General features: G+C 29.2%; 1 pseudogene; it reads right to left on the bottom strand.

Moving 5' to 3' along the window:
• The window catches only part of LOC116766347 (mucin-2-like), a 48,181-nt pseudogene that overhangs the window by 10,342 nt on the left and 21,895 nt on the right, over window positions 1-15,944 (bottom strand).

The following is a 15,944-nucleotide window of genomic DNA, read 5'->3' as shown; positions in this document are numbered from 1 at the left end:
TCTTCTCAAAAGTGCACCCGGCCTTATTTTAATAACTTTCCAAATGAAATCAATGACGTTGAATGGATGAAAATTGCATTAACTTTATATTACGTTTATACTTATTATAATTTAAATTAAAAATATTTCTTAAATGCAAAAAAAAGGATACATCTATTATATAAAACTTAAAACTATAATCATGATAGTGAAATTAAGTGAAAACAATGAAGTGAGTAATAAATCTAAATGATATCATTAACCAGTTGTGTAGATGTTTCGTGCAAGCATGTCAGCGATGTTGAGTTTTGTCTTGGCAGCGGTTCTGTTGTTATATAAAACATATCTTCCTCGTAGAACCAATTAGGCTCTTCGACGGATTTTGTTAAGTGATGGTCAGTCACGAAGAATTTCAGCCAAGCCTCAAAGCAATGAAAACCTTCATTGAATGATGTGAAGCGGTAAATGTATTAGGATATGATAATGGAATTAATACTACCGAGAACGTTATGTTAAAACAAATTCATTCGGTTACACTTCGATCCAAAATACTTTTCAGGCTTAAAATTCAAATAAATTCAATAAATTACAAAATTTTTACACTATAAATGTTCAATGATGTAGGGACATAATATATAATATATTTTTTTTACTTTACACATTATAACTTATAAGATTTCAATATCGGTTCTTTGTAAATTCAATTAAGCCGCGGAAAATGAAGCAACACGTTGAAGAGTCACTATCATTAAGTAAATATTTTTAATTTTATTTTTATATTATTGTTGTTTTTTTATTCTGTGTATTACAATCACTGGACATTTATGATAAGCTGAATGAACTTTTTAATACCGTTCTGCTAAATTGATTTGGAACGAAGTATAAGAAATAATATGAAATAAAGTTATTTAAATTTAAAAAATCTTAAAATTAATAACAGCATCATTTATTGTTATTCATATTTTACACATATTTAAACCAATTTCATAAAGGGGCTTTGAGGATTATATCCGTTGTTATGATGATATAAGTTTATTCGATTATATAAATGAAAATATGTATGAATGTTATTTGAGGTTTGTTTGGTTTTATAATAATGACTTAGTCATATGTGGTTTATTGTGGTGTTACTTACAGTGGATGTTATGTAGGTACTGTGGGTTTGTTAAAATGGCTTATCGAGATATGATGCTCTATATTTAGAGCTAAATTTATGTTTTGGCTTATCACTGTCGGCTATATCTTGTAAGATGGTTTTACAACAGATATGATAACGAACTGGAAAATTAATTATAGTCACAAAAGAATACTTACGCCGTTTGATGAAGCCTCGGTCGTTTTTAGAGAAAGTGTCACTGTTTTCTTAAATTCTGTCTCTGTTCTTTGGATTTACCGTGCTAGGTTCTTCGTTCTGTTTTACAACTTTGCGACTAAATTTCCTAGTAAGAATGTTTCTTATAGGCGGTTGAGAACTTGTAGCTCCTTTTCTTTATTTTCGTAACAGGATATTATACGTTGCGTGATATTCTGTGTTGTAGAATCTATACTTGCTGCTGGTTTATTATCTTCTTCTAGTATATAATTATTTCGTATCATACTATTTCTATAGATTCCTTGCTGTTAACTTTAATTATGAACGGTTTTGTAAGTTATTACTAACATTTTTTCCGGTCAATATATTTGATTATTGGTGTCGTGTAAGGGCCAGATTAGACGTATAAATCAAAGGCGAGTCGGCAGTGTTTTCAATTTTTTATCCGCAAATTAAAACCTCATTATCATCTTAACTTCTGCTTCCTTTGTGCTAGCAACATTTTCTGTGCTTGTTCTTGATCTAGAGTAATATGATGTTCTGGGTAAAACTTGTCGAGCTTTAAAACTGTGGAATGTTCTAACACCATTACTTCTTTCTGTTATTGTCACTTTGGGCACTTCTGAACTTATATTATTTTTTCTTGTAAAATTCCGTTTTGGATAAAATGATGAACGGATAATTGGTTTCTTATGAAAAACATTCGTTTCTATACGTTTTGCTTTACAGTATTATCTTCCGAAGGGCCCTCTGTGTAAACTGCTTTTGCTTTTCTGCTAAACTTATACGGCCTTTGGGTTGACGCAGCTACTGTTGAAGACGGTATCACGGGAGGAAAGGAGTTATTAACTATCTTATTTCGCGGAGTGTATGTTCCTCTTAATCGATACTCTGGAGGTTTAGAATTTTCTGTTGTCGTTGCAATTGGTTTTACGCTTACAACGATATCACTTTCAGTATTATTTTTATCATCTTCTGCATTTAATTTACTGCGGAGCTGAAATGTAGTTTTATCTATTTAATAATACATTAAAGGTTTTGTATGATAACATCACAATGAAATAAATCGGCAGTTGTAAGTTTGATGAAATAATTATGATTTTAATAATTAATAACCAGTGTGATGCGTAATGAAATCGGAAAAGTGATAAAGTGATATCGCAAGCAGATGATATATGATGTTTACGCTTTATACTACCGAGGTTGGCTTTTCTACTTCAGGTGTTGTGAGAAAAGACTTAGGTGTTGTTGTTAAAGTTTGAAAGACTTTTTGAGATGCTTTCACGGACAAACTCTCGCTGGGTGGAGAGCTGGTGTGTGTCTGAAAATTTTTTTTGCCAATATTAAATGTCATATGTATGCATGGATAATTTAAATTTAATTGATGTTGTAGAAAATTCACGTATGTACTAGTTAGTATGTGGAGCAATGTTAGTAACATGAATCAAACAGGAATTCTGTTACTGATGCAGTCTTTATTTAAAAAAGAACACGATATACATTTGTTCTAGTTTGTGTAATTATTTATTTTACTCGTCTATAAACCAAGCTCAATGATTCAGATGATGTTACTCACCGATGCATTTTTTGCTTGAATCAATGCTTTAAAAGTTTCAGGATAGTTGTCATCATCGGTAACTTCATCTGATAATTTTCTTTTTTCTATCTTGAGGGCATTATTCGTTTTTCTGCGGGAAACAGGACGCTTTACGACTTTAGTTGCTCTTGCTGTATTTTCATTTCTACTTTTTTCAACAATGTTTTCAGTGGATGTTGATAAAATATTTTTTGAAACTGATTGACTAGTGAAATATGCTCTGGTTTGACTAGACTTTCTCTCCCTTCCATCGGACGATACATCTTCCCCGGTTAAATTTGTATCCGTTTCTGACTGTCTTGTCCTGTATCGTAATTTTCTTGAGTTTCTATTTTCACCACTAAGAGGATCTTTCGGCGCAGAAATTAGTGCATTTGCTGTTCCTGAAACCTCCAAATCTAAAGGTCTTGTATCAGTACGCGTATTAATACGACCGCGAATTCTTGAAGGAGTTGTTATTTCAATTGGCCGTAGTGTTGAACTCCTCCTCCTTAACTGATTGTTGGTAGTTTCCTTTGTTTGTCTTGAAGTATCATCGTAATTAGTAACTTTAGTTGTTGTTCTAACTGATGGTTCTGAATATGTTACTGTTTCTGAAATCAGTGTTGGTTGAGCTGTTTGAGCTGTGGTATATCTACTTGTTTGTCGTAGCCTGCTTTTGCTTTTATCTCTATTTAAGGTTGTATCAAAATTTGCCTCATCGATAATTGGCCGACGACTACGTAACCGGTTATTTGATTTTCTGGAATCAAATTGCTCCATTGCTTCTGTTGGTAATTGAGGTGTATTTGTTGAGGATACCTCGGAAGGCTTACTGCGACTCCTCGTTCGAGAAACATTTTCGTTTGGTTTATTCCGAACTATACTTTCTTCTCTCCTTCTGGATACCTGGGATCTTGAATTTGTAGCGACATTTTCTGTTTTATTGGCATTTTCAAAACTTCTATTTGATTTTTGAAAGCGCCGGCTAACTCTTGCTGTATCAGTCTGAAAACAAATACCACCAAATCTATTACTAGCAATATCTCTCAAATTATTTCTTAAAGACAATGAAATGCTCCTTATATACCAGTATGGGAAATTAAACAATAGAAAATAATATATTTATCCAACACAATACCCTTAACATTAGCTATGTTCATCTACCATAAAATCTATAATTCAGTTTTAAACGCCTAGGAACAGATACAATGAAAGTACATTATGATTAATTTAAACAATACACGGAAATATATTTTTAAATGCTCATTTTATTATGAACGATGTCTTAATTTAGTTGCCTTTTAAAAGATCATTAACTTAAGCGTTGTTATTTTAGCGCTTATCTATTACGTTATTTTTATGTAATGTAATAAGTAGAATATAATATTATTTTTTTCCTTTCATTGTTAATTTTTTATGATATTTTACAAAGTTCCGTTTCCCTTAAGGACAAGTGATTGTTCTATATTATCCCGCTTGATATCAAAGGTCACATCGTGTGATAAATCGTTAAGAATCTAGATCGGCTAATATTTTAAAGTAAGCACACGTGTTTTTCTCATAACGGGTAAATAATAACTTCAGCGGGAGATAAATGTAGCGTTGCTAGAATAGAAGGGGCAATATTCATTTAAATGAAACTAATATATTTCGGATATACTACGCGGATTATTATTATTTTAAAACTACATAATCCCGACGTTTCGATTACTTTTCAGCAACCGTGATCAGGGGCGGGCGGACGGGCATCTCGTAGTGTATCCGAAAATATCCGATAAAAATCCGCGTAATATATCCGAAATATATTAGTTTCATTTAAATGAATAAAACTCGCGAAAGTCTCGGATCTCATTAGGGGCAATATTGTAACACAATACTTTATGGTAAATTAATTCGGTTCAGAAATCCAAAAGTATTCATTATTATTAAATGAAACGGTGAATGGAAACTATTTTAATGTCCTAATAAAATTCAATGAAAATTTAAACGACTTTGTCACAATAGAAACGAAATATTTCCTATAACGTGCTTGTTTTGTAAACTTGCCGATTTGAGTTTTTTCCATAAATATATTAATTTTAAATATTGAAATTGTTTGTTTGTATCTAAACTATACTAATACTTGAGTCTTTCTTTTTATAAAAGTGACCAAATTTTTAGTCCAACTAACATTATAGTTACCATACCTATCTGTAATATAACAAGTACTAAATACTTATCGTGTGTTCGCTTTAATAAATAAAGGATAAACTGTTTTAATGAATTGTCACATAATTAATTTAGGTCATGTGGACGGTTCTAGTTTTAGTTCTGTCACGACACAATCATTCACAGACGGTGTAACAATGTTTGATAGATTAGATCGACAGGCCGTGATATTAGTGTCACGTTATTAGAAAGTTATCTAACAAGACCTTAACATTAGTCTTTTCTTTTATAATTAATTAATGGAGGTTTAATTGAACTTTGACAGTAAACAGTGTGTGCACGCTTAGAATTTTTTAATGTATGCAATGTTTTAAGTAAAATAAATAATATAATAAAAGCTGCCGGATTCCTTTTCTCATCTATAAAATCCTTTCTAGTTTTGTATCTCCTTAATAAAACAAAGATTTGCTATCTTTTTTTTCCAATTTTATTCCGCATCTTAAAACAAACAATATTGATGAGAGACTGTATTGTATTGTTATTAGGGCCTTACCCCATTAGTAGCGTTTTTTTATCGTTCTAAAACAAGAAAAAAACATCAAAAGATAACACGTGTGGATACCAGTTAGTCACTTCATAATAATAATAACAGCTAGCCTTTATACAACTTTACATCTACAATAATTATTATTTGTATAATTGTCACTCTACAAGTCCTTGCGCCTTTCACTCGTTTTTAACCTTTTGTTTGTCCGACGGAGTCGACAACTGACCGTTGCAGAAATATATATCCCACGAATAAAATTTTATCTGAATGATTAATATAGCTAAGGACAAAACTGACAATTTATGGATTAATGACTTACATTTTTTGTATCGCTTATGTTATCAATTGTTAGATATCGATACACAAACAACAGTTTAAATATTACTAAATAATGCTTTGTTCAAAGATCATATCGACTTAAAGCTTTTAATTGATCATAAAATATAGCAGATCAGTAATATCATTAGTCAAAGTTATTGTGGAACATATTTATAATGTGTATATCACCCTTAAACGTTGTCCTTGTCGTTTTTCTGTAACTTGTTACAACACAGTGCATTTATTACAACACTACAATATGATTGTGATTCCTTAGTGTAAATATTGACAGATTTTTATATTTTTCATAGATTTACGGTTAAAAATATAAGGAAATTATGACCATTGGCTTACAACAGCCTAACGTCGCAAGACAAGTTGTTCTGTACTTCATTTGAAAACATCCGGGACTAGATATTCCATATTTGTAAGGACATATATTTAAAATGTCTTTATTTATTACTTTTTGGATTGAGGGTAAATGTCTTACATGGTAAACTGGTTAGTCTTATCATTGTGTTTCTTTAGCAGAAGTATTACCGAAGTCACATTCTCTATATAATAAATTTCAACGATTTAGAACAAGACCGAAAATGTCTTTGTTAATAACTCACGACCGCTCTAAGAAATAAATGTATATATTTTTATCAACGTATCACAGATTTACACAACATTGATTAGTTTTAAAAGAATATCAAATCAAGATCTTCAATTATAATAAACTCAATTTATTGCAGCAGACTAAGTCATTCCAATAAACGTTTTACGTTTGTCCAACATGTGAAATACTAATAACGTAACATTTTATTAAAAAGTAATTTTATAGCGATTAACATATAAGTCCTATAAATAGAAAGATATTTTATAAATCACAAGTTTCCAGCATAAAGAACATATCACTTACTTACTTATTCGATTAAAATAAAGCCAAATTAAATTTTGTAAGCTTTTCTAATATAAAAAAAGCTATACGCCAAAAGCCTCTGAATGTATTTTATCCTTCTATATGTTGATAAAACCAACGATTTTTAGGAATTGATAATTCTATATTTAAATTTTTTTTTTATAATTGAATTCTGTAGCAGCAAAATTATTTGCAGGGCGTTTAGTATTGTCAAGGGCGAATCAAATAAGTACATAACATATGGCCAAATCAAAGTATGTTACCTAAGTATAATTCAGATCACTGCAACTGAAATATTTAGGGTTTGTGTCCACAAGCACTTGACCTTGTTGTAGCATGAGCTCAAATGTAACATTTTAAAAAGACATTTTAATATGTAAAATTATATGCCCACAGAAGAGCATTTAAGACTGAAAAAATATTTTCTCACAATAACGTATTGTGTCCATGTTATTTAATCTCCAAAGTTATCCTCAAATTCTAAAATTGCAGAGAGTATTTTTGTTCTCAATCAATCATTTTAAAATAAAATATGAAGATAAAGAAACGTAATAGCAATGTAAAATATATTCTCATATCACTTGTACGTACTGACTGAATAATAATAATTAAAATGACATAAGGAATTATTTGTATTAACTATTTAAATGTTATCTCCAATAATCTATTAGGTCTTTATGATAAAGAAAGGTGATATTAAAATCTAACGTATTAAAAGGATGACGATGACCTGTTATCTGATCGTTATATCACACAGGCGGTCAATTCGTGACTGAATCTGAACGTTTCATACACACGATACATAAGCCGTTGAGAAGTACATCAAGACTTCCGTCACTAATCAGTCCGCGGATTACACCGTTGTGTAACAAATTATATAAATTATGATCCAATAACTTATTGGCATTTCAATATGAATGATGATCAATCAAAGCTCTGAGTTTAATATTTTGAGCATCATCTGTATGAATATTTTAATATCATAGTGCTGACATTATGTCAGCTTTCTTTTTTTACCGAAAAACAACAGGAATGCAGTAAAACAATACCTTATTTGTCTTATGTAACGAGAAAGCAAACAACAAAGGGGGTTTTAAAATAAACAATGGAGTGGATTAGCGTAGCCAGATATTTCACAAATACAGTTCGTTCGTTTCGTTCGCTTCGGTGGATCATTTGGAACTAAACGAGGGACAATTTTCCGCACGAGCGTTACCAGCAATGACACATGCCCGCATTTTACAAAGATGTTGATATTTTTGAAACTATATTCGGCTTTCTTGACATTTATGCTCCATGTAACATCCGACAGTCCATAATTTAATTAAATTATCTTTCTAACTTCCGGTATTGTGTTTAGATAAAAAATTACGGTATAATCCTGTTTTAATTACTTTTGAAATGTCAAAAATTAAAAAAAATATATCAATTCCTGAATTTTCATTTAGAAATAAAAAATATGTTGACTTATTTAAATATTGCAGTATGAAATTCTTAAAAATATAATTCCAGTTTGAGCTAAAATTAGAAAACTAGTGAATAAGTAACTAGCCGGATGGTCAATAAATTTGCAAAACTTCATTGCTTCCGTTGTTTCGTACAGAGTTATTTTGTCCATATAGGACAATATTTGATTTCCAATTTACATAATAAATTTAAAAATACACGCAAAAACCTGTGACCTGGTTTAAATTTTAAATATATGTATATCAAATATCTGGAAATGTTATTAATATAATCGAATAACAACGAATAAATATAACGATATTATTACAAAGGTACTTAATATTATGAAAATTTATACTATACAATATAATATATATGTACTGAGACATTTCCATAATTAAACGATAAGTTAATTTTTATTCCTATAATTTTTCTTTCCTATAAAACGGAACACACTTTTGAAATTACTTAAAATATAACTAAACCGAATCTAAATTACTTTCTTCATATTAAAAGTTTAATATGTGCACATTTGTATCGTACTTACAATTTTATAAAAAAGTTAATTTAGGTGCACTTATAGGGAATCGGATTCAAGCGAAAGTGAACCGGTTTATGTCACTTTCGTATTAAACCAGTCGGCTTTCTTCGTAAATGTAGCAATTTGTTTGTACTAACTTACAAGGTCGAGGGATTTAGCAATTTAATTATATTTATAAAATTCTGCATACCAAAACCGCCAAAGAAACTTATTTCATATTCAATCGAAGTCTTTTGAATTGAATGAATGACGAAATGGCTTTAGAGGCAATATTTCTTGGTAGAGTCAGACAACGGAAAACTTTTTAACAACTACAGATGTTGAACGTTTGTTAAGTTACTTAGTTTATATACTTGAAATATATTAAATAAATAATAATGCTAAATAATTCCGTCTGGTTGTCTGCTACGTTTTCATGAGTGATACCTTGTAGCTATTTGCTCTCTCACCTCACCGTGCATTTTTTGTAACCGAAAAATAAACATATGATAAACATATGATAACCATATATTTAAAATACTATAATTATAGAATCGTTTAATAGGACATAATATTGTAATACATTTGTACTTTTATTGTGCTTCAAAATATACAAAAAAATGTACGAAGTTTTTTTTTTATTTTGTCGTCCAAATAAATTGTATCAAAATATAATGCGGATTCAAAAAGCTAGAATGTTGAAAAGTAACGCACTGCAGTGAAAGGTTTAATTTGAAATAAGTGGAGAGCCAAGGATGGCTAATAGCTGTTGCCACATTTGGCGACGGATATTGAATTGAAAATATACATAACTAATTTCGTCCTAAAATCGTTCTTAAAATCCGTATTTCTGCAATATTCAAAAGTTAAATAATAATATTACACTTAACGGTTTTTTAGTAATAATAAGTAACTTTTCCTTATATGGGAATTCCTTATTTGAGGTTTTTAGGTCAATACGAGATAATGCAGTTTTAAAAGCACACATTTAGCTTGACATACATCACCCAACACATTTTTTCACACATATTAGGGTAATATTTGGACTGTGTAACGCGACCTTAACTACTTAAAAGTTAACTGATAGCTTCATCTAAGTAAAGCGTGACAAGTGTCTTAGATAAGATCGTCGCTATTCGAGATTTCCCTCGGAATAATAATATATATATATATATATGGTACGCTCTAGCAACCACGCTCTCTTTGATATATCTTCATCATTGTGTAATATACGATTAAATGAAAGGTATGGTTCTTTTGTTATTTATCAACGAGATACTATACTGTATAAACGGTCTAAATCAAATTGTTCTGTAGCTTAAATTTTAAATAATGTATTATATATTATAATTTAAGACTGTTGTACTGTAAATATTACACAAAGCTTGAGCGATCATAGAGGTTGTACTGTGAGTGTAGCGAATAAAAAGTTTTATATATAATATGTTCTGGTTACTTTCACTAATATCTTCAAATCCTGCATAAAGTTTGATTAATCAATTGATTGCATAACATCATGAAACGTATAATAACCAACAAACATGATAATTATAGAAATAAATAATTAAAAAATAAATCTGGAAACAGAAGTCACTTGGAAACGAAAATAAAAAAAAACACACAAGAATTAAAGTGTTAAAAAAAGTAAACAAAAATACAGAATTAATATATATTTTTTTAATTATAAAATTATTACTAGTAAAATAATTTTATAGATTTCAATGTTTAAAATGTCTAAGAAAGTACCTTTGAAATACGATGAGATGTTTGAATAGAAAAATGCAACTTTTAAATTGTACATTTGCATATGAAATAGAAAGAAAACGCTCATTTGTTGCCTAATGGACTAGACTTTTATACTTGCATTGGTCTATGTTATTGAATCTAGGTCACAACGAAATATCTTTTGTGTTTATTACAATAGAAATTTGGTAATAACAGAATTGTGATTAGTATTCTTCTGTTATCACAAATATGCAATTTCGTAAAGTTATTGTTCTACATTTCAATGGGGCCAAGAATTGATTTATTACACTCTTAACGAGACGAAAGAGGTAAAAATCTTTGACACAAACTGTGGCCAAGTAAAGTAAAGTTAAAAATAAAATTGTATAACAAATATCAGGACAATTATGAACAGTTTACTTAAAACAAAACAGTTAACATTATCACCACACGCGAGTCACATAAAAACTTGTATTATTTACCTTCTCGCATTATCAAGGTCATAAGTTGTGACAGAATAATTATATTGTTGTTATAGCTGTGACAAAAAATGAATAAAGTTATATACTATTTATAAATAAATGTGAATGACTTCATGGATTATTATCAGTGGATAATGGAAATGACACGCGTCTAAATATGAATCCTCAAGAAGATGTCGTTAATGATACTCTTATATAACTATAGCTATTAAGTTCTAAGGATACAATTGTTCAAGTAAATATAACTATTTTCGTGAAATACATATCAAGCTTCAAGTAAAACAAAGTCGCGGATCATAATCTAATTTGCAAAAAACTTTTTTTTATTCCAAAACTGATATTACGCAAAATGCATTTAAAACAATGAGCTCTCATATTTCTCAGTTTTGTAATTAGTAGCTGATTGACTAGGTTAAACGTTTGGCAACTGTAGCGCTTTAAGAACAGGTCTTAGCAGACTTAATGTGGGTTACCAAAGCGGTATAGATTTAGTGCTTTCAATAATGAGTACTGTGGGATATAAGTACGAGTATACTACTTGTTACAGTATGTTAAACAAATATTAAAATTAAACATAAAATTTTTCGTAACGTAATTTAATGGCTTAACTCCGAATATCCGTCAAGTACTATCAAAAGTCGTGTAGCTTCTCAATAGGTTATTTTTAGTTCAATAACATACTTACATAAGTGCACATTCACTTCTGCCCATAGAGATGGTTGGATGCAATTTAGAATACGTAACTTTAATAAAGTGCAATAAACAGTTTTGAACTAAACATTATAGGCGGCGACCGGCAAGAATACTGTAAAACTCTAAAAGCATGATTACGTAATATTTATTTCATTTTTTATAAAGGGAATATTCAGTTTGAAAAAGAGAAAAACAGTTTCTTTGGTATAAACACTTTAAGTAAATAAAACATATCGGTTGTTAAATCGATAGTCTTTGAGCAAATTATTTCTTCTCCTCTACTTACTTAAATCAGAAAAAAGGTTCGTCAAAAGCCCTTTTTTTTGTTCTATTAATGGTATAAGTGACGACAGGAACCAAGAATAATATACAAGTTATAAATGAATATTCTTTAAATCAACTCAATATATTAATTTCTTTACTAAACGCTGGAACATTAAACACGATCCCTTTATGTAGATATTCAAGTATCCATATTTACATTTATCCATGAGATCTTATTACGTCAGTATGCAAATATATATTATATTTTATGGTATGAATATTAAAGCATTTACATATAGCGTTATACAATAAACATATGTATATCAGATGAAAATTTATATCAATATTATTCTTTATGATGTAATAAAAAAAATATTTTATCTACTTTAATTCTCATCATCAAAACCGAAAGCCTTATAAGATTACTTCATCATATCAATTAATCTTATATATTAAAATACTTTTTTATGAATGGCCTTACATATTACGTTATAATAATAATCAAATTAATTATAAAACAACATCATCTATAGATATATTTTGTTAATCTCACTAACAGTCCATTAAGGATGACCTGCCAACCTTCAATCTGATACGTTAATGTGAATCGTGTTCTCCCACGAAACGGTCATTACGTATAAGGGTTCGATTAATATTATATTAGTTTAAACAACAAATAGATTAAAATCACGTCGCCCACTCGATGGCTATTCCTAAATTTAAATGAGATGTTTATTATTTTTGTTACAAAATAATATATTTTTGATAATTTTATCATTTCCTTACAGAGTTAGTGTAAGAAAACTCTAAGAAACCCATCTTTCGAGACATCCCTAAGCTCTGATTATGTAATTAATATCAAAAATAACTGTGATAGTATTAATAAGTGCATTAAATATTATAGGAATAAATTAGTTTAAAAGGTCAACACCCTTATGAGGTCGTAAGTAGCATAATGATAAATAATGAATATCTAATAAAAAAGAAAAGGATATTACCAAATAAAATTAATAATATCATGATTGCATCCATCGCAATATATAATTAGAGAAACTGTAATTATAAGGATACATTTACAATACTAATTATGCAGATTTTCTAACATTGCGAAATTTCTAATAAAGTATGTATAATTATTCTGCAAGAGAGACGGTTCGATTCAAGCACGTAAAGAATTTCTACTCTCTATTATTTTTAACTATAGTATTTTTTAAAGTTAATTCGCCCTTTCTATACTTTAACCGGATCGTTATTTGTGAATCGCCAATATAGTGTTGTCAGTTGTCAAAAATCTACCCCGATTGGCCGTCGTTTAAAATAAGCCGTTTCAACTTAATAGTTGCTTTTGAAATAATATTATCTTTTCTAACACACCAATAATTGAAATTGGGTATTAAAAAAAGTTTTCCTGGCACTCCAGATTTTTTTATTTATTTAAACTCCCAAAGGTAGTCGCAACAGAAAAGCCAAAAATAGTTTAAAAGTTACTACGTAATCCATTTATTTTTTATATTTGTTTTATTTGCGACACAATTACAATATAATTTAAAAATTATTGTTTAGTAAAAGGATGATAAGAAGTTCAATTATAGTACATTACATAAATTGCTTTCTAGCAGGAAGTTATGACCTTTTAAAATTGGCCTGGTTGTTATCTAATCCCTATATATCGTACTGTGTTACTCAGATCTATTGAAAGTCTAACTGAGAGAATGTCTAAGTTCATGTGCAAGTGTTACGCTAGTTACGAAATATTGCGTATTAAAAAGAAATAATTTCATAAATTGAAAGCAATAATCTTATTTAGTATAAAGACTTATGATTATCCTTTTTTTTTACTTCACACATGTAAAAGTCTCATGTATTTTAAATTGGAATTTTTTGTGTGGCTAACACTGTCGCAATAGCGTATTTTTTTGGTACACAATATATACTAATTTTATTTTACCAACTAAGGCAATAGCAGCAACACGTCTAACATGGACTTAATTGCTCTACAATTAAAATACTGTTAATTCTGAATTACTCAGGAATTTATTATTAAATATAGAAAGGAGATGGTCATAACAGAAGTGGTACAAGGCTCATCTGTGATCGTGATTCAATTGAAGATCACTATGTAAAAAAATAACTATTTAATATTTTGCCAAGGTTGACGTTTAACGTGAGATGACTTTGATCTTTTAAACGACAGAATCAAAAATTTCCCCTCGAGTTACATATTATTACTGTACTTAACAAGGATTTATATGAGATCATTAATGTGCATTAAAATAATCAATGCGACGTCTTTTTCGTTTTCTGTTTTTGTGATTTCGTTCTAAATCAAAACAAATAGAACTTAAAATAATCCGCATTTTTTTTGGAAAATATTAAAAAAAATAGTTTTTTTTTTTCAAATTCTAAACACGTATATTATATATTTAAAGCTTGTAATTACGAGTTTACAAGTTTAAAGTAACTCTTTGTTTTCAGCAGCTGCATTAAGTATATAAAAACTAGTTGATTGTAATTACATAGAATTAAGGAACTTGTAAGATTGTCTCAGGGTCATTTAAGGGTATAAGGATATAATGATTTATAAATTAGTTACAAACAGATGACTGACAGACAACAAAAAACTGTAAAAATTCGTTTATGCCTACATATAGACATGGAATAATTATGTATCAATTTTCTCCATACTCTGTAGTACAATCCTTGTTGGAAACGAGGAAAATATTTAAGTATTGTGGACGTAACATCAATCGACGAGTCCAGATTTAAAGGGCACTTGTCGGTCTCAATATTACAGATACTTCCAAAGGTCGACTGCATTTTGACGCTTTTGGTCTTTTTACATTTAAAATAATTACACTATTCATTTCTGTTCTTTAATATTATTCATTGTTCAATTACTTTTAATAAAAACACTTAAAAATTGATATTATATTAACAAAAATATAATTTAAGGTTTGTTTACTTTTAATATGGTGAATATTAAGTTGTTTTCGTATAGTATGGTTCGGGCAAGTAACAATAAGTATGAATAAACGGAAAAGTAAAGTAAAGTAAAAGTAAGGACGGGAGTCCTTCATACTCGCACGTGAATATTATTCTTACATCTCAAGTTTTAATAAAACACTTTTTTATTTTATAATGTTAAGCCTAACTTTGAGCCCCATACCAAATACTCTCAGACTTTTTTCAATTGTACTTTATATGACAAAATGTCTTTTGAGATGTGATTGTTGTAATTCTATTTATTTATGACCTATCAGTAATCTATTGACTGCATCCTATCGTTAAAATCTATTCTTTTAGAATAAGAAGATATAATTGACTAAAACCGATAAAAAATTCTTAATACCACTTCAATATTTACGAGTTATAAAGTATAGAAGGAAAAGTACTAACTAAAATGTATTACACGACCATGTGAGACACGTACTTTTATCAATCATTGAATACTCAATCGTTTGTTACAAATATAATGACCTTAATTACATTAAACGCTGTAAACTGATCGCCAAGTGTCATTTAACGTAACCCAATATACCACGAACTTAATCCACGCATCACCACCTACCAGATTATTATGTCAACATTGTTAGTATTTTATCCAACCTTGAAGATAGCAAACTATTATACATTATGTATAATTAAAAAGGAACGATAATAATGAAATATTTGGGATACTATTACTGAGAAGTCTTTTGTGTATAATGTAGAGGCTTTTATGTGTTGATCTGTTTAGTTTCAAATAATTAAATTATAAGAGGACTATAACGTTGAAATGTAACAAATTTGATAGAAACGAATCGATAAAAATTATTTTCAACTTTAAAAAAAATCCTTGATAAATTTTATCTTTCAACTCCCGACCAGTTCTTTGCCTTCATACAATGTATTAAATTGTGTTACAAGTTAAAATTTCTTACTCGATTGCTCGGTGATTGTGTACTTATACGACGTAATTGTGTTGACTTTTAAGATAATGGTCTAACAAACAAGTTCTACAAAGCTGACTGGAGTTTATTAATTAACA

This window comes from Danaus plexippus, chromosome 15, assembly GCF_018135715.1.
Source record: "Danaus plexippus chromosome 15, MEX_DaPlex, whole genome shotgun sequence".
NCBI lineage: Eukaryota > Metazoa > Arthropoda > Insecta > Lepidoptera > Nymphalidae > Danaus > Danaus plexippus.
This window is presented reverse-complemented; position numbering and strand designations above follow the sequence as displayed.